The sequence below is a fragment of the Pipra filicauda genome, unplaced genomic scaffold (assembly GCF_003945595.2).
Source record: "Pipra filicauda isolate LSUMZ 115617 unplaced genomic scaffold, ASM394559v2 scaffold156_size1729456_pilon, whole genome shotgun sequence".
In the NCBI taxonomy this organism is placed as follows: Eukaryota; Metazoa; Chordata; class Aves; order Passeriformes; family Pipridae; genus Pipra; species Pipra filicauda.
In genome coordinates, this window is record NW_024104062.1 from 1,122,308 (window position 1) to 1,142,971 (window position 20,664).

Here is a 20,664-nt window from a genome sequence, read left to right on the forward strand (position 1 = left end):
CCTTAGGCAGCTCATATTGTTCTCTTGTCACTATCACAGAAGGCTGTAGCTGGCAGGTATGTGCTCCCTATGAAAAGCTTAAGATATATGAATACTGTGGGGGTGTCTGACCTTTATCACTGTGTAATGATGGGGACATTTATTACAGATTCTTTCACCCTCCACACATTTCTACAAAAAATAATGGGGCCCCGTGCGGGTGCCTCTAGTTCTTCCCTGTATCTGAGAAGTGATAAATGCAACAAAGTAGCTAATTAAACATTTTGTCAGTGTGACATTCACAAATAATTGAGATTTCTAATGATAGTGCTGTGATAAATGAAGGAGTTAATGTATTCTGATGGCACCCAGACAATGCAGATAAAATGATCAACCTGCATCTCAGTTTCTCTCCTGAGCATCCCCTTTTCCCCTCCCTGGATTCCTGTTGCTCTTCCAGGCAGAGCAGATCAAGGAGATGAAGAAGCTGAGATATATTTGAGCTGGGTATCTCAGTAGAAAACACAAAAATATTAGATGTCTGGTCATGGTTCTCCTGAGCTCCCAGTAGATTTTGCCCCTGGGAAGAAGATTGGCCCTATTGTACCTACAGCCTCCAAAACCTCTCTTCAAAATCATTTCTCTGTATTAAGAGTGTGTAGGGTATGCAGAGGCATGGTAGAAGCTAGAGGAGAAGAGACACAGATACAGACACGTGCATTCATGCACAAGGACAGCTCACCACACAGCCAGCTAGACAAGAGGAAGTGGAATTGCCATCTGGCTAGAGCAATATGAGACTTTTATTGTTTTTACTCTGTTGCTGACAAGCTAAAAATAAAAACCCAACTATGGGAGGGTAAGGCTATCTGGTGAACTTTAAGGGGAAAGAGTCTACTCTGCTTTGTGCTGCTGTAAATACTGGCTTGTAGTGAATTAGACACTCTGCAGATGCACCTGGGTGCAACCTACTGCAAAATTTGGCCCTTGAAGTCTGTAGAAAACTAGATTTTTCTGCAGCTATGAGGTGATTTTGTAAAAAAAATATGTTAATTGAGCCCTGATTGCCATGTTTATTAAGTGTGTGAGTAAATGTGCTACTTTATCTCCCTCCTGGTGTGTACATGAATTTAATGCTCACAGAGTGTGTTGGCAGAGCTGGAGGCTGAATTCTGTTTATTCATGATGTTCTAATACCACCACCACCACTGCTACTGTCCCCCTAATGAGTTCCTAGCAGCATCCCCAGACAAAGACATTTACCCACGGAATGGACTTGGCCACATGAAGTCAACAGGATGATAACTGTGCCTTCTTCATCCTTCCTTCCCTTAATCTCCCAGACTCTCTAATTCCAGACTTCAAAAACATAGTACTTTGCTGAATTTAAACATATCCCACAAAGAACAGTGGTTTTAACAAACCAGTGTTTTCTAATGAAAAGCTGATTGAACTGAAACCTTTCCAGACCAGCTGTAGTGAGGACAAATTCATGCCTTTGGGCCTGTTTTGCTTTAGTTGTCACAGGAAGACAAATGCTCTGAAGTTTCTCCCGCTTCAGGTGATGTGCTTAGTTACTATTCCATGCTGGAATTGAGGCAAAATGGGATTGTGGAGATCCAGGCATTAGCTCAATAGCTGATGGTTAGTAGTCACTGCTACTCTTGGTCAAATGTGGGCTGAAATTGCTGCTGCTTTCAGAGGCAGCAGGTGCAGGGACTGTAGGCTGTGAAGGGGTGGTGTGTCCTCCTTTGAGCCAGGGTGTTTCTGTCTCTCCATGCCTTTATCTGCCAGAGGTGAATGCAGCTGCTACTGTGAAAGCTGGCAGCTGCTGTGACCAGAGTGATGTTGCAGGTTGACACTTATTTCTGTGGGCTTTCCTGTTAAAGATGGAGGAATGGGCTCTTTCTTTGGTCTTCAGGAATCCCCAGAGATGATGTAAACTTGTATGTTGTGGGCTTGGAAAGATAAGGTCTTGCGTGAAAATTCACCTTTCTCCTCCCTTGCACTTAGTTCTAAAGATATCATGATTATTGCAGTGCTATCACAAATTCTTTGAATTTCAGATGCACATAAGAGCAAGTAAAAAAGCAAAAGAGCCGCCACATGTGGACTCTTAGGATTTAAGTGTAGTGGTGTCTACAGCTTGCTGGTGGTTGTTGTATTTCACATGCACGATTAGCACACAGCACTGCACAAACATTTCAACGTAGGGTTTCCACCAAGCCTTGGACTGTGTGTCCAGCTGAAGGCTTGACCCTGAGTGATCACGAGAAGACAGTGTTTGCAGGGTGACAGTTGAAGGACCTTGACAAGAAGCAATAGAAATACTCCCATTGTAAGCAGACCTTGGTTCCCATAGCAGGAAGCACTGAAAACACACAATAAAACTAAAGGGCAGCACTTATTGAAGCACTTATTGAAAGCAGATACTTTTATTCCACAGTATGTGACAGACTCATGGAATTAACTGCCACGGGATATATAAGCAACAGGGTTGAAAAGATGGTTAGAGACATCAGTGAAAAATAGTCTTTTTGACAGATTTAAACTCACTTGGAGGTAGTCTCCACTGTTTATCATTTATCAATAAGCAACTTTTGTCCTTATCTGAGTTTCACTGCAGCAGCTGTTATACTGATGCATGGAGAGAGTCAGTCACAGCTTTAAGGTATTAAAAATATACATATGAATTCAAAGAAGGGATGAGACTATTGCTAACCAAATGTCCCTGTAGTTCCACCTTTTCTATATGGTGATTTGTGGGTTTTTTTTAAAGCACAAATGGGCTTGAGAAGAAAGTTTTCTGAAAAACAATAGATGAATAACATCTCCCAGGGAATTCAGAAATTAGGAAGTAGGAAAAGGACATTACTTTTCCTCTGAAGCTTTGGGTGGTGGTTACTAGAAACTGAGCAAAAGGCACTGTTGTCTGATACAGAAATTCTATTTCTTATGATAGAAAGTACAACATAAGAGAAAATTGGAGAAACAGAGTGTAAAAGGTAATATTCATCAAGTTATCCTTTATTTCCAAAGTTGGTTAATCAGATATCGTGAGACAAATTTTTGTAAACATGAGGTTGCCTTTAAAAAATCAGGAGGTTTTGAAATGATAAGTCTTCATTTGTTTTCAGTTGTTTAATCCTTTAGGATTCATATCGTGTACTCTGGATGAAATTTGGTGTTGCCTCTGCTATATCAGTGCTGTATGGGGAATGGCTGTGCTATGTTCTTGGGAGAGACCCAGCTTCACTGGCACTGGAGAGCATAAAGAGCTGCTCCATTTCCAGCTGCTGCCAAGAGGAACTCATTTTGGAGCAGAGCTGTTCACCTGTTCTTCTTTAGCCTTCGGAGACAGCCACAGTCCACCACGGGGATGCCATCCAACTGAGAATGAGCTGAGAACAGATGCTTGTGACAGGTAGTTCTTCAGGCTTTCATTAGGATTTCATTGCAAACAGAGGCAAAACCAGAGTGAGTAGGGAACATGAGAGTTGAAACCTGATGTTACACCCTGGTCTAGAAGTTCCACGCTTTTACCAGTTGTACACTTTAATTTTTGGACTTCAAGAGATTTTGCCACATGAACCCTTGCAAAGTCTTTGATTCTTTGATACCCCGAGTTCACGTCCAGAGAAAAACAACACATTTTGCTCTAAGAGATTTCTTTTAATTTGAGAAAATAGGCGTTTTGGTAAAAAAGGTTTTACAGAAATAACATGCAACTTCCCAAAAGCATTACAAGAGATTACTGACACTAGCAAGAGTTGCTATAGTAAGGGAACCTTTGTTATACCCAGCAAACGCAAACTTAAGTGAAATACAGAACAACAGATGTTTAAGTTGCCCACAGGAGTAAAGAAAGAGAGATTAAGAGAAGAAAGAATAAAGAGAGAAAGAAAGGAGAGAGACATATTTACCACTTGGAGGTCATATATTGACAGGTCAGGAAGGCAGAGTCCAAGGGGCGATGGAAACCAAGTGCGTGTCTGTTTACAGACTCTGGCTATTGTGACCACTCCCTCTAGGCGGGACCTCTGGCTCACTGCCACTTACTGTCCCCCTAACCAAAGTGAGGGGTGCCACAGCCACTTAGAGGCTCCAGGGCATGTTGTGTGGGCAGGCCACCAGGTGGACCTGCTTGGCAGCCCAGCCACATGGCTTTCCCTGCCATGTGCTCTGTGTGGGCGCAGCCGTGTTGGCCACAAGCCTTACATGCGCCTTCCTGCCATGGGCTTGACAGATCATGTGTCTGCAAGCCTAGCCCAGCCCTTCCCCTCTGCCCCACAGACAACATGGTTTATTCGGCCCATCCATCAAACGGTCCGGTGAGATACGAATATGGTTCTGACACCTGAGGAATAAGCAGAGGGCAGCTGAGGCAACTCATCTGTACCTGGAACAGAAACAAGTACCCAGCATTGACATTAGACTGCTGCTTGCCATCCATTTGAGTGTCCCGGCAGACAGCTAGATTTTCCTCTCATAAGGAGGTGGTATCAGCAGAAAAGTGCCAGATGCCGAGATAATTTTAAGAAATGGGAAGAAGTGGGCTATTTACTGGCCTGGAGATGCTTTTATTTTCAACTGCTATAATTTTCAGCTGTCTCAATGAATTTAGGTCAAAGAGCCTGCTATACAGCTTAGTCCAAACAATATGAGGCTGCAGAAAACATTTGTTGGGGAGCATCAAGGAAAGGGTGATGGCATTTACTGTAGTTCTGCTGCCTCACATCTTGTGTCCCTCTCTAAGGTAGGATGAAATGTGACAAAGCATGGCCAAATGTGACTGGACACAGTCCAGGATCTGTTCTCTGGCTGCTAATGAGCTGCTGATGTAGGTCATCACCGCTTCATTTGCTCCCAGTGAACACAGGGAGAAAGAATTTAACTCATCCTGTATTACTGAGCTATCACAGAAGGAGCTAAACAGCAGCGGAAATACTAGAGAGAGGAAGATTTCAGTGATCTTATGAATGGAGATATCATGATTAGTTTTAGAGCTTGAATATAGAGGTATTAAGAAGTTAGCATTAAGACTGGGAAGAGGCTTGTAGCAGAGATAGAGTTACTGGTCGCTGACACATTTGCTAGACAGTCAGATCTGTCTTCCTCTTGTCCAGGTAACCCTTAGCTGGAAGTTCTTCCTTCCCATAGAGGAAGATCTAATGTCAGGTTCCTCTCACCTCCTAAGGGGACAATTCATGTGGACAAACACATGTGAATCTAGCAGTTGCCCTTCCCTTGATCAGACCTACCTTTTCTTTGCTGGAGTCCCAATCTATATCTCTGCCTTGATATCCCCTTGTGGCAAAAACTGATCTTTATCCTGTCTCGAGTTACACCAAGGCTCTTAAGACATACATTCCTCAGGTGATGATCTGATCTGATCTCAGCTGGCATTGAAAACCTCTCCATCAGGACTATGCACAAGGAATCTGAAATGGGGCAGCATGGACTTGAACGTTGAAGACACAGGCTAGCTTAGCAAGAAGACCCCTTACACATGGACACATGTGTAGGCACACATGTCCAACTGCATACATTTTTATTCTCGCAACAAATATTTTAATCTGTTGGTGTGGATAAAAAAACCTTAAAAAAAATGTGGATAAAAAACGCCTGAAACAGCAAAAAACTCCCCAAACCTCACCTCTGCCTCAAAAAATCTGGATATTTTTCATGTAGAAAAGGTGCTGCACTGGAAACCTAACATCTGTCAGAAGACTAAACCGATGAAAACTTTTGTAGCTCAGAGAAGCTTCCTGTCTTTTACTGATCCTTTGAATGAGTACATCCCTACCTCTAATGCTTTCCTTCATGCTATTTTTGGTTGTTACATATTGTAATTAAGGCACAATAGGTATAGAGGATTAGCTTCTTGTGCCTGTAGTTTAGACTTCAGGTAGAGCCTTTCTCTTTCAGTCAGATGTAATTATGAATATTCACGGTTGTGTCAAATACTGTCCAGGTGTTTGCCTATAAATATTCACAAATCATTGTTGTGTGTGAGCATAAATCTGCATTATCTAAGCATGAATGTGAAATTGTCCAGCTAGATCATGAATATTCATTGTCTAAATAGACTCTGAATTGCCCATAAAGTATCTCACATTTTAGCAGCTTGATCTAGGTTTCTTTCACAATGAGTCCACAGCTTTACAAGTGACTGATCATACTGGAGACAATAAAATTTATCATCACACACAGTGGTTACCCATGGTAAAAGCACAAATTCATTGTGCATTTCTTTCTCAGTGTATAAAATGAGCTGGGACATGGCTCATCAACCTCCACTGCATATTCCATACTGTGTGTTTTCACTCTCAATTTTCTAGGCTAAACTTACTTCCTTTTAAGTCAGGGCAAGACTGTCTTTCTCTCAGAACCATAGAGACAGTGTATGTGGGGCTGTCTTACTTTGCACTGCTGTAAAAGACCAGCTGTGATGTTAAGCAGTGAAAAATTAACCCCAGAATATCTAGAAGAAGTGTAAGGTTCTGCTTGTTTCTGTGGTTGTGCTAAAGCTGTTGTGGAAACCAGGAGGAACTGTCTTGCTCCCAGACTGCTTGAAGGCGATTTGATGCTATTGGAAATTCACCAGGAGCTATATTTTTCTCCTCCACAGAGGATCCCTGTCTCACCTGGTAAACATCTCCCATCACATACCTACACGTTGAAGCAGGATTTATAGGAAAAAGATAATATCTTGTATTAGGCTATTTCATAGATTTGGGAAAAAAAAATCAAACTTTTGAGTTTCTAGAAATCTAAGTGCCCTAAAAGTACTTGTGAGTTGTTTTGTTTTGTTTTCCCCCAGAAAAGAAAATAAGGATATCTGGATCATGGGCAAGTATCTGTCTTGTTTAACCTGTAGATATCTAACTTTAAAGGAAATGCTGCTACTTTTTGTGCCTTTGATGTTTTTTGGTGAAATAGGTACTGTTCATTGTCCTTTCTCAAGAGCTTAGAAGGAATATGCTATAGCATGGGGCATTCAGAGGTGGAGAAGAAGAGGCTACGGATATTGTAAATAAATTGGTAGAACAACCAAAACTGGCAGGAACTCTGAATCAGGGATTTTCCCAATAAAATTAATGTGAATTTGACTCACTGACACAAAATCCTGGTCAGGTTTGGATCTAAATGCGTCCTCTGAATGGGCCTCTCTACCAAGGTGATGTTAGGTACAAAACAGTATGAAAGCCCAGTGCAATGAAAGTAGTGCTCCATGCACAGTATGGGAGCAAAATACTCCTCTCTTTTTTCCTTGCCTTACAAGAATGTTGTACTGCTTTTTGTCTCTGTCTTTGAGAATCCAGGAAGGTGACAGGCACAGGAACAGCGAAGGTGAGATGGTACATTTTTGCACTTGTGTTCTCAGTGCCCAGCAGTGAGCGCTTGTGACTTCATTGAAGAAATAATGTGGGAAATTCTTGTCCATTGCAGTTTAATTGAAACTCAGAACATTATGGTTCTCTCCATCTCAGATATATTCAGACTAGCCAATCCTTGCATTTCCTTCATTGCTCCTGCTTTATTTCCTCTGTGAAATGCTCTCTAGGTAGTGCAGGGTAGGAATCACAGAATCGTGGAATGGTTTGGGTTGGAAGGGACACACAGTGGTCACACTGAGTGCACTTGGTCCAAATTCTTCTGGTACCCATTTATGGCATGAATGAAAGGACAATTGCGCCATACAGGTCAGGATCCTGTAAAAGCCACCAGTTGCTACCTAAAACCACAAAGATGTAAGAAAATAAGCTGACAGTGTTTGCTTTTATAGTATGATTCTTGAACGTGCTTTTTTCCTTGATGGAGGGGATTTTTTTGCAGAGGAACAGCATGCAGTGGAAATTCTCTGAGATTGATCATCGACTGCAATGTTGATATCAGTAATAAAAATGACATGGTAGACTTTAGAGTAGCATCATCCTGCTACTGGAGGAGATACAATTTCCACAAGAAGTTAAATTCCTTGACCTAGAGATCAATTTAACATAATTGCTAATGACATTTGTTCTATTTGCCATTGCAGAAAGTCAGGATGCTGTGTTTTTCTAATTCACCTTTAGGTTTTTAACAAAGTGCAACTAGGCTCTGACAGAAAGCAGGATGCAATGCAGTTAGAATCCCTAGATGTTGGGTCAGATGCTTGTTTTCAAGGTCTGTATCCTTTACTGCAACCCAAATGACTTGTTCAAATTCTTTCCAGCTTTCACTTACAATGGTGCCTGTGCTTTGTGCTAGTCATTTGTCAAAGACAGAAAAACCATAAAAACTTGGACAGACAAGAGACAGGGGCCTCATCAAACAGAGGGAAGATATTGCTTGACAGTAAACAGAACCACATTGAACAGCACCTTTGGCTCATGAGAGAACAGAGAGTGGCCTAAAATCCCTCTAGGGGAAGTTGAGGGTCAGTGCGAAAAAGGAAGAACGGTCTTAAGAGCTTTCCAGAGCCAAAGCAGAGATGAACTGTTTACCAGCTGATGCCTGCAGGATGGTGACATACTAAATCACCTTTTTAAAGAGGGAACCATGAAAACATTAGATTAAAAATGTAAGAAAAAAGACCATGCTTCTTCTTCATGAAAAAGCCAATAAACTAAACCCCACAGGAACAGGGCTGATTCATACAGGATCCTGCCTCTGCCCCTGGGGGGCATTAGCTGTGCAGGCTTGGGTGTACAGCAGCAGGATGGAAAAGACTACATTTGTGTTAGGAATAATAATCTGCTTTCAAGAGGCATGCAAGATTTGGCTTAACTGTGAAGAAGGTCATGATTACACCTCTCTGAGACTCACAGGATCTGAACAGTGTAGATGCTAAGAAAAATATTATTATTTTAGAGAATGTTTCATATCCTAAAGCTTCTACCTCACAGGTCACTTCAACCATCTTGGGTATTCATGGCTGCACTATGGCTGGCAATTGAGAAATTCTGTATGTCCCCAAAAAGCAGTGGAGCCTTCTGACAGCTGGGTTGGAGGCTACTGGGAATAGCAGCATTGGCTGCAAAACCTGCTCTGGGGTGTAAACTGAACACAGAAAACATGGCAGCATCACAGCTTTGCAAAGCCAGGACTCATTAAAAGGACAGTTTTATTTCCTGACTGCCAACACAGAAGCAACTGTTCAGCATAGCCTGAAAAAGAGGAGTGTCTATGTGACTGAGCCAGAATACATGACGGTTGAGCTGTACATTTGCTACCTTACTGTGCAAAAACTGCACAGAAAATGTTCTCTTTAGCCATGTTTAAATCAGAGAGCTATGTCTAAACTGACATGTTGCTTGAGAAAAATCAAAGATTCAGTAGTACTATTGCCACAATCTTGTAGTGATGACAGCAACTGCTATCAAGAGGGAAAGGGGGATGCTGCTTCTGACCATATTTATAGAAGCCTTCATAGGATGAGATGCTGTTGTTTTAGGAGAATGCATGCACATCTCCTTTGGCCGTTGTTTCATTTGCTGCACTCAGTTCTTTTCTTTTTCCCCTTGAGGGGCATGACATGACCAGTAATGTCATGACCCTAACATAAGTCTCTGCACCTGGGACAAAATCCAAGCCTTTGAGTGTATAGATCTCTCCAGAATGAGAGCCTGCCACATAAGAGATGTGTTTCCAGAGCATTACCCTAAATATGGCTTTTGACCCTCTTTTTATGAGTACTTTCCTCTCCATGTGTCCAAGTCTATGAAGGTCTGACAATGGGTGTGGATGGTCTTACCACAAAACACAACAGGCTACAATGGAAATGACCCATTTAACCATTAATGTAGAACACACAAGAAACCTCAAAGACCGTTGAATTACATGTTCAGGGATGGGCATTACCCAGCTACTTTTGCTTGGAACAAATAATTACAGCTTCAGAAGGTGCCGTATACCTCTAGCGAACATTTCCACTGGAAAAAGTGTTGAGAAATTGAACACTGATTTAACTGGGAGCAAGATGTGGCCTTCTGTTGGATGAGGATGCTCAAGAGGGTAATTTTACAAAGATAAACTGTCATGAGAAGTTTGTATTCTCTGATGTTTTCAGACAAAAACAACAGCTGGAGTTTTTTTCAGGCTTCTGTGTGCCGGGGCAGACCTTGCGTTCTCACCTTGCAAATAACGGGACTGTAATTTCAACATTGTTTCTGTGTTCGAACTGATGGAGAGCTGAGGATGAAGCGTGACATTGACAACGTCCTTTTAACATTTTGATTGGCAGGTCTCTACCTCCTGCCACTCACAATACCCAGAGAGAAAGCTAGATCATTAATAACAAAGAAAGAAAAAAAAAAGAAAGCCATTGCCTTGTGTTGTCTGAGTGTAAGTTGTAAGACTTGCTGACATCTGCAAAGTGGAATAAACACCTGCATTTCAATAACTGGGAAGAGAAGCCCATGTATACAGAATTCAAATGGTCTATGTAGTTGGTTCCTATGTACAAGTTAACATGTCAACCTTCAGTAGGAAAATCCAGTTGTGCCTTCCTCCAGGATGAGACTGATTGATGACGTGTGCTATGAGCTACCAGGTTCCACAGGCTACCGAAGGACAGGGAGCATCAAGTGGAACATCCTGTAGTTGGTAGGTAGTAAAGGGTAGGTTTACATTGCTATAGAGTGCATGGATATGGCTTGAACTGGACAGTATGGGTACCTAAAAGGAGCTGAGCCCAACCTGGTGCTGCTACTGCCCCGCAACTTGCTCAGAGGAGGAGGTGCATCTCTGCTTACCCCAGAGACCATGAGCACCAGAGGCATTGCACCCTGTGGGGCACGTTGCTGGGGCACTGTCTGAAAACAGAAGGGCCAGGGTGTGCTGGGGGCGTGCCATGGAGAAATTACTGCAGGCAACAAACTAATTCATATGCAGCAGCAGTACAGCACTTTCTGCCTGCCTGCCAAAGGTGATGGCAAAACCAGCTGCCCCTTCACAACCTCTGAAGGAGCACGCAACACATAACAATAGAGAGGGAAATGAAAGCCCCCCAAAGTAAAACTGAGGAGCACGGAAATTAAAACTGGAGAGAAGCTAGGAAGAATTGCTGAATAACCTTTTGGAGCCGATATGTTAAGATGTGCATGACCGTTCTGGGCAGTGAGCTGCAGGCGTGGATACCTGTAGCGGTCCGAGCAATGCTTTAATTAAGTTACCTGTTTTTATTACAGTGCCCCAGATAATATCCTCCTTGCTCAAGTTTGCAGTGACACTTCTCTGTTCTTCAGACTAAAGCAGATTCATCTTGTGGGTTGATTTTGTGGGTTGGTTTTTTGGGGTTTTTTTTGAATAATCAGGTCATATTTTTCCTTTAGGGAAAAATAAAATGAAAAGCCTTACCTACTCTGTGATTACAATGCAGGTTAATCTTCCTTGGACTGCGGTTTTCCTCACTATTTATTTATATAAGAATGAGTAAAAGAGAAGCTAGAAGGCAGAGGGGGTTTGTTACTGCTTTTTCCTAGTGCTGCTTTGCTCAGTGGACCTAAGCAAAAATTTTTTTTAGGCACCATTCTTTCCCTCAATATTCCCTTCATCTTTAAGAAACTTAATGCTTAAGACAGTCTCAGAAAGATTTCCAGGACGGAAGACAGCAATATGAAAATCTTGGAAAATTAGCACCGTTCTCTGCAGTATGAACAATAGCAGTTCAAACTATCTCCTCCCTACCTTGCTGATGGACCCTGTCCTGACCCAGACAAATCGACTCTTACAAAAAATTGTATGCTTTGCCCATTCACTTCTTGTTCTGTGCACAGTTTCTGAATGGCTGTCAACATCTTTTTAGTGGTTTTGTCCACACTATGTTCACACTAGAGGGGTCAAAGTGTGTTGCTGTCCATTTCAGGCAGATACTGTTAAATGGAGGATCTCAGTGCAAAGCTAGATTTGAGCCTCTGTGGAGATTTTGCATAGGTGTGGTGTCCAGCAAGTGAACACCAGAGCTGGACACCTCTGCTGGGTTTCTAGGCCCTTTGTAATCCTGTGTCTGTGTGTCTTTGCTTCCAGTTGGTTTAGGTGTTGTCTTTTGGGAAGGAATTAATTTTTTTTAGAAGTGTGGTAGGGTTCTCAGAGTTTGGGGCTGTTGATGTGGCTGTGATATCCATCACTATCTACACTGTGTCCCAAAACATTGTCGTCTATCGCATCGGCGTGAACCTGTTTCAAGCCAGACCAGCTCCTTTCCCTGTGCCGTTCCTAGCCTTTTAAAGCTGTTTTCTTTTTTTTTTTTTTTTTCCCTGTGGTTGCAGAACATAGTGTAAGCCATAATGAGTTCTCAGGGTCATCTGCTTTTGTAGTGTTTTGTCTTCCATCATACAGTTCCTGTTCTCTCCACAGTCCCTGCTTCTCTTGCTGAACCACAGGAGGAAGCTGCAGGCAGTGCCACAGAGTAGGGGTAAATAATAACTTGTAAATTAATCCCAAAACAAGATGACTTCAGTTACAACAATCTTTTTCACGCTTTTTACTGCTTTAGTGCAAAATGAAAGAGATCCACACCCCACTGGAAATACAGGCTACTTTTTGAAGGCACTAATACCATTTTACAGTAGCATCCTTATCTTGACAGCTTAAAGGGAAGACCTGAAAAGGTAGCTGTTCCATTACCTACTATGCATTGCACAGCAGCATGGGTTCTTTGTCTGTTTCCCCTGGTTTTCCTTGTAAAAGAATTTGTCTTCTATTAAATAAATGCCAAAGATTATGCTAAACAAGTGCCACTTTCTGTTCCTGCTCTCTGCAAGCTCTGTGGTTCGAGTGGGTGGATCTATCCCATATCTTAAGGCCATCCATGTACTACATGCTGTATGGACTATATGATCCCCTGGGCTTGAATACATTTGGGTGTTTACATGAAATCTGCTGTCTGCAGGTCAGCTTCGTGGCAGGAGAACAGGCTGGACACACAACCATGCCAGCCGGCCACCAAGGACAGTCCTTACTGAGTAGAGAGAATGGCTCTATCTTGGAGATGAAAACAGTTACTTGGGTAAAAGCAAGAAGACTGAGAGTTCCCCCAGGGAAATGTATAGCACCCAGAGGTGCTACCACTGTCACTGATGGGCTCAGCCTTGGCCAGCAGTGGGTCTGCTTTGGAGTCAAATGGCACTGGCTCTGTCAGACACGGCAGAAGCTTCCAACAGCTTCTCACAGAAGTCACTTGTGTAGCCCCCCCCGCTACCAAACCTTGCCACAGAAAGCCATTACAAACTGATAAGGTCACATCCCCACCTGGTGTAAACTGGGCAGTGCTATTGGTTTAAAAATCTTCCTGTCAACTCAGAGCAGCCAGGTGTCTGGCCCCAAAGCTTCTGCTGCTGTGTCAGTTCTCCAGGCACTATGGCTAAACCTGCAAGAAGGCAAGCACCCCTTGAACTTGCAGATCGCAGTTACTGGGCATTGGAGGGACCTCAGACAATTGCAATAAAGGTGAAACACAAAATTCACAAGCCTCTTTTGAAAACTTTGTCTTGGAAAAGATGCATGTGTGGCTGAGTGTACTGCGGTATCTCCTACTTCTCCACTTACACAGATAGATGAACATGTAGGGAGGGCTGTGTTTGCTGATGGTGATGTGAACACTGAGAAGCCTGGAGTATTTTCAAGATCATCTCTGTGCTCCTACAAGGCCAGCTTTGTGGAGAGATTTCAGCAAATGGAGAATTATGCAGTGTACTGGGAAAAGTGTGGGCACACTGAAGACTAATTCAGCTGCTGCAAGCTATCCCGTGTGCTTCCCTGCTTCTACCTTCACCTGCAGAGACCCCTCATGCCCTCTATTTTATCTTCCTAAGATAAATGGCTTTCAGCATTCTATCCCCTTTCCTGTGCCATTTTTACAGCAGAGCTGTGCTGGAATACCTGGGGGAACAAGCCACTTTCTCCACCCCATTCCTATCTTCAGTGCCCAAAAGATGTCATGGGGATGTTAGTCCTCTCACCTGCTCCTCTTGCTTTAGGAAAGTGACTTTTGATGTACCAGGGAATAAAGACACAGACACTTTTTTTTTTCTGCATTCGTAAGCTCTAATTCTTATCTTGTCTGTTCCCAGGGTCCCATGGAGAACACTACAGCCACAACACCACATTCTCCCTTGAATCCACCTTCCCCCTTGTGTCTGCAGCGGTTTCTGTGCTAATTACCCTGCCTAGCTCAGTTGGTTGATTGCTTCTGTTATTAAATAAACACTGCTGTTGTGTCAGCCTCTTGCAAATTTCTGGAAGCACTACCTGAATACTTGGAGCATCCTGCTGCCTTTACCTCTTGTGGGATAGTTGTAGGAGTATGATTTGGTGCATGTATATTTTTCAACTAACATACTCATATTTTTACAATCACTTCTTTAAGTGAAGGCTTTTTTTATCTTTTTTTTTTTGCTTGTTTTCATTTCTGTTGGACATCTGTTTTTTATTGCTGTTCAGACTTTCTTATTTCCTAAGGGTCTGTATTTTCTCTGTAGTGTTGCTCAGGAGAGAGTGTATTAGGGATTTTTTCCACTATGTAGGAGGGCTAAAATGCAAATTACATATTCTGTGTCTCTATAGGATAAAAAATGTCTCTGAAAAATGATGGGCTTCTATAATCTTTTAAGTGGAGATGTATGCAGAAGAAGATTTGCAAACCCGACTCCTAATGGTTTCTGCACCAGTTTGTGCAGGTTCAACTCAAAGGGTCTTACTATCTCCTTTTCTCATGTGAGTGTGAAATGTGCTTGGCTTTTTCTAGCAGTGTTTTATTTTGGCTTTGCTAGTTAATTTTCTAAACACAGGGAACTGGGCTCAACCTTTGCAAATTGAACCACTATCTGATAATTTAACTCAGACTGTTTTACACATCATTGCCAGAGATGATCAACCTGCCTCTGGAATTTAGTGGGTTGCTCCAGAGTTATTGTGTGCTGTGGCTTGTTGAATAATGAGAAAATCTGTAGGACTCTGTCCTCTTGAATGAGATTCATGGCAATTTGCAGAGACACCACAACTCATTATTCACCAATATCCCGGTGGCTGCTGGGAATTTATGAAAATGTTTGCAAATTGTAAATGGTTCAAGAATACATACTGGAAATGAGTTATTTGCTATTTGTCATTCAATGATCTCCTATTTGGAGGCATATCTCACATACAAGTTTCAGTCATCAAGTCCAAGAACAAAAATTATGCCATATGACTATTCACACATCATGAGTGACTGGGAACCAAAGTGAGCTATTTGCGAACAAATTGCATTTCAGAAATTATTTATCTGTACTAACCGGCAAAGATTTATAAACATGAGTTGAATTGTGCATGTTTGGAGCAAGTCAGTACTTTTCCCTGATGTTTTCTTCTTCTGTCCAGGAATCTCATTTTCGATTAGGAGACATGATATATAAGCACATAAAATTTTAGTCTCTTGCCTGTGCCATAGGGGAAAAAGCTTCAAACTATGAGCAGGATACAACCAATATTCCTAAACCCACAAATAAGCTGCAAGACACAACCTCAGTCATCCCAGATGAACCTGGTATTTGAAATTTAATGAGCTCTAGAATCATGATGGCTGAAATGTTAAGATTTGTATTTCAATGTTTACTAAAGTCTGCAGAACAGATGTACATGGGAGATGGCCACATTTGAAAGACTAAGAAAAGCTGGAGCAAGCAGCAATTTATAAGTAAGATGAACCTGCAAGATGAGTGAAGCTTGAGAATATTTCCTTCACTTGATTTTCCCATCTTCAGTCCCTGCTTATGAATATTGAATCCTTTGACTAGCTGATGAATGATTCATCAACACAGGCACACACACAGAGCAAAATAAGGAAAATGTTTGTGAGTTTTGTTTAACCACTGTTTTGCTCCAGACAGAACAGAACTGAAGGTGCATGGGGGGATTGCCAATGAGGTGCAGCTGCTGCAAGTCCCTTGGCAAGTTTAATTTTGAATGTTACTTCTTCCATGGGTGGCTAGTGGTGACTTTTGTGCTTTTTTGGGCAGACCACGCAAGGAGATTGGTTTCGTGCAGCATGACTCTGAACCTGTTGTCCTGCTCAGAGACCTTTGCAGAGTAGCACCACAAGGGGATGCCATTTTGATCATGCATTTTCTTTGCAATGCAGTCATATGATATCTGTCTTAATAATCTCACTCATTAGTTGCAGAAAAAGGTAGAAGTGTCCTATGAACTCTGGGCTGGGATAAAACAAGCCCTTTAAGCCTGGTGTATTCATTCAGTCAGCTCTTGCAGAAACTACATTAAGCCTGCAAGATCGAAAATCTCTGCATGGAGTCCAACTCTAGGCCACAGCAGTGCTCCAGAAGGACTGGAGATGAGGTGGGAATAAATGGGGTCAAGGACATGTTCCATTTCCAGTTGAGCAGAGGTGTATCTAGAAATATACTTCTCTTTCTTCATTTTTCTTTCATTCATCTTCTAAGTTGTGAGACAGAGTTCAGTGCTGGCAATGCATCTGCCAGAAGGGGTCGGGCAAACTGGAGTTCTCCTCTTGCACACAAGGGGAGAATCACATGGGAGAATGGCCACTGCCTTGAGGCAGAGGGCAAGACACAGCCCTTGCTACTGGGGAAAGTGAGGCAGGAGCCTACTGTTAGAGGGCTATGCATTGTGCATGGCACTTTACAGCTGCAGTAATGGGGCTGGTGCTGGGAGGTGGCAGAGCTCTGTCTGAATATCGCTGCTGGTGGACAGGAGCTGTGATATCTACTCCCCTCTCTGCTAGCTTAAGGTCTCTTCCTTCCCCAACCCATCTGTATGATGAGGGTAATGATAGTTACCCACCACTTGGGAAGAGAGACAGACCAGAATATGGGAAGGGTAAAAAAAGGAGTAGTCAATCCAAATAGCAGGAAGCATCTTATGAGGACATTTGTTACTGCAGGAGCGAAGCAAAGAAGATACTAAAATCAGATATTTGGAGAACAGAAGATCAGTCAAAAGAAAATTGGGAAATGTTGTAACAGGTAATGTAGAGAAAAGAGGTCTCCTTTCAGGAGACAAAATGAAGAAGTGAATAAAAACTGTTAAAGGCTTTTCTGTCTTTAAAGTCCTTGGTTGTATAGATGGATGACTGCTTACCCTGTGTTGCCGGCTTAATTTCAGTGATGACCACAACACTTGGTGTGTAGCTGGGGAAAAAAAATTAATAATAGAACCATCTGGAAGTAATGAGTCAAGGATAATATAAGATGACAGTAATTGATTCTTTGAAATAAAATTCCACAAGAGGGGAAAAGAAAACAAGCAGAAGGAGGCTTGGGAACGATGCCAGCTGGGAACCCTGGGGGACAATTCTGGGAACGTACAAACTTGAAATCCCTTGGAAATTCATGCACACACTTAGGAGAGGACCAAAGCTGGTCTGAAAGTTTTCAGGAGAACATTTGGGTTCGTAGGTTAAGTTGCCTGTTTTGCCTGGGAAGCATCACTTTAGTATAGATATCTGCCATGTTTATTACCTTCTAAGAAGAGTGTTTATTTGTTTAGTTGGTTTATAAAAAAGGGTTTTGAGGATGCAGAAGTAAAGCATATTCTGGAAAATACTACACTGACAAACAGTCTAGCTGCCTCGTCCTGATACCCTTATTATTCACATTGTGTGTATCTATGTTATCATGTTTGTCCCTATATGAGTCTGATATCCAGCCTATTTAGACAGCTTAAACTTAAATTGATTTTAAAAATTGTAGCAAATCTTTTTAATACAATGTTTTTTGGTGACTGTCTTTTTGGGTACAGTCTAACAAAGGCTCTCTAACACTTGGTATAGAGGCAGTGAACAAATCCAGTGAATCGTAGTCTCAAACTTTTGAGGATTTTGAGTTTTTTCAGGATCACGATATATGTTCTGCTGAACTTGAAGCTAACAGCCTTCCTCTATGGCTTGAGAATGGACAAAAGATTCAGGGATTTCCATCTCTTTTAGTGATGTCTCAATTTACCATACCTGAATGGGACTGGTCCTGGAGGCTCAGGGTTTACCATCTGTGGACATGGTCCATGTTACAGGTGTAATAATATAAGTCAGTCTTTGTTTATGGCTTTGGGGTCCTTGTTGCTTTGAGACCATGTCTCATTTCTTCATGGAAGAGGATGTGTTGGATGAATTCCATGTATACAGGTGCAGTTTCAAACTACACCTATATACACTGAGGTTCAAACTCCTGAATCTGGAAGAGCTCAAGGCAGTATTTATGACAACCCTTACTCTAAATTGTCAGGGAGGCTTGATACAAGCTTCTATCAGCTTCAGTATGCAGACCCCTGTAATTTGGACTAAAGGAGCCTCTCCGAGGGCTGGCATCAGCAGTATGCTGTGATTTGCAATGCAGATCAGTTGCCAGAGGCTGAAATAACATACACTTTACAAGTTATTTATTTCTGGCCCTCTGAAATCAAGGCTTAGAGCTGACCTGTTATTGTTTTAGAAGAATAACAAGAGATTGCAGCAAAGAAGCTGGATGCTAGAAACAGAAGAAAAGATACCTAAGCTATGTGTGCACTGTGCAGTATGGGAAATTACCCCCAAAACCCACCGATGGAGGCAACTCATTTTCTCTACAATAGCTTGATACACACCAAAGACATTCACATGGGACTGGCAAGTATATACTGTGGATGTTTCAGGGACCAAAGGCATTCAGAGGACTATACTTAGGCAACTAAATTGCTCCTGGCACATTTAGCTGCACAGTGCTGTGCTGCATGGAGGTCTAGGCCATTTCCACACCCTGAACGGTGGCTAGTGTGCATTGGTCTTAAAAAGGTGCTGTGTTCCACCAGATCAGTCCCAGAGGAGCTGACAAGTGCTGGAGCGGCTGTGGTGTTCTCAGGTCAATTGCTTCAGGTCAACTTAACATCAGCTCCATCTCTGGCAGCCCTTTTTCCTGCACTCTCTCAATTGCCAAAGGTTAATTTCCTGAGTGCAGAAGTAAACAGGGTGTGTCCAAGATGGATGGTGGTGTGTGCTGGATGGCCAAACGACCTTGGCTTCTGGAAGGTCTGCAGAGGTTTTAAGGTATGTGTCCAAGATTGGAACATGAGCTCCATAAGTTGTTCCCAAGGTCATGCTCACTCAACAATCAACTCCAAATGCTGGAGGCATGATGACTACTGGCCTTCTTTGTCCCCCACTATTCTCTGGGTTTCATCTTTTCAGGCAGAGCATGGCTTACTGTATCCCTCCTCATCCCACCTTCTTGTTCCTCTCTCCCCGACACCACTCACACACTTTTCCCCTTTCTTTCCTAGGCTATTTTAACACCAAGTTTTTAATGTCAGCCTAGAGACAGCAGACCCCTTACCCCTTATTCCACAAAAATGGTGGGAAATGCAGCCTTACCCCATGCAATCTCTTCTCTCAAAATCATCAAAGCTGATAGCAGCATCACTCTACTGCATCCTGCCTGCAGGTTTTGGTTCCCCACAGATGGAGTTTTCATTTAATCAAGCTCAGACTGAATGAAAGCAGCACTATTAATTAAACAATGGCCCATCTGGTGCACTGCAAATATCTACAACACTGGGAGATTAATATCAATTATATCAAAAGCTGGAAGGATGCAAAAACCTGCAGAGACACACTGTTTGGGTTGTGTTAGAAATCAGGCAGAGAAAGAGTGTAGTCCTGTGGAGAGATCTCTGGGCAGGGAGCAAGAAGTGTCTGATCCTGTTGCCAGCTGTGATGCTAATATTCTTTGTGCAGTTGGACAAGCCACACATGGGAAGGTTTCTTCAGGTGAAAGTTGGGGAGAATTTGGTGTGTCATTCTGAGCTGTACCCTTGAAAACACATCCTGTGTTCCTGTACCGCAGAATCCCTCCACTATAAAATCCTTTCTTCAAAATATGCTTTAGGAGCTGCAGAGAAGAGTGTCTACAAGGACTAGGGATAAAACCTGCAACATCTGATTTCAAATCTCTATTTGTCATGTCTCAGTTCAGTGTGGTGCTTCATGGCCCCAGCGCAGAAACTCTCCTCTTATCTGTTGGATAGCTCACTCTCTGAGCTTTATTTTGGAGCATGCTGATTTGGAAACCGGATTACTTTTTCTACAAATTGTGCCCCAGCCTACTGGCACAGCCAGAGGTGTCCCAGATTTCTTATGTGCATCATTCTGTAGCAGCAGCTATCCAGAAATCCAGAAAGGTTTATTGATGTGGTGGCACAGAGCTGATTTCTGTCACATATATGGCAAGTGTGGCACATCTGGTGCTGGAGTTGTGCAGATGAAAAGAAATCATTGTTGGACATGTTGAACCTTCACTTTAGACTGTGGTGGCAGCAGTGGGTGTATGTGCGATTTAATCATGGCAGAGCATGTCATTGGACTTTCTTATGAGAGCACAAAGAAATGGGACTAGAAGTAAAAAAAAAAAAAAAAGGAAGATAAAAGAAACAAGCTCTATCACGTTATTTTTAGAGCAGCTGGCTTTATCAAGGTGAGGAGTTGTATGCAGTAAACACTGACTGGCTGTGATGAATAGCTATTCAATCAGGGAGAAGTGTCACTTCACGGTAAGAAAGGAAAACCTATGTCTGTGCTAGAAACAGTGACGGTAGATTTGTTATCAGATGTATGAGTTTTGCTATCTTCTACATTTAGCTTTCAGGGACAATTAAAGGTCACAAATGTGGCTTCTCGAGCAAAAATTTCCCTGTCTAAGACCCCAGCTGACAACT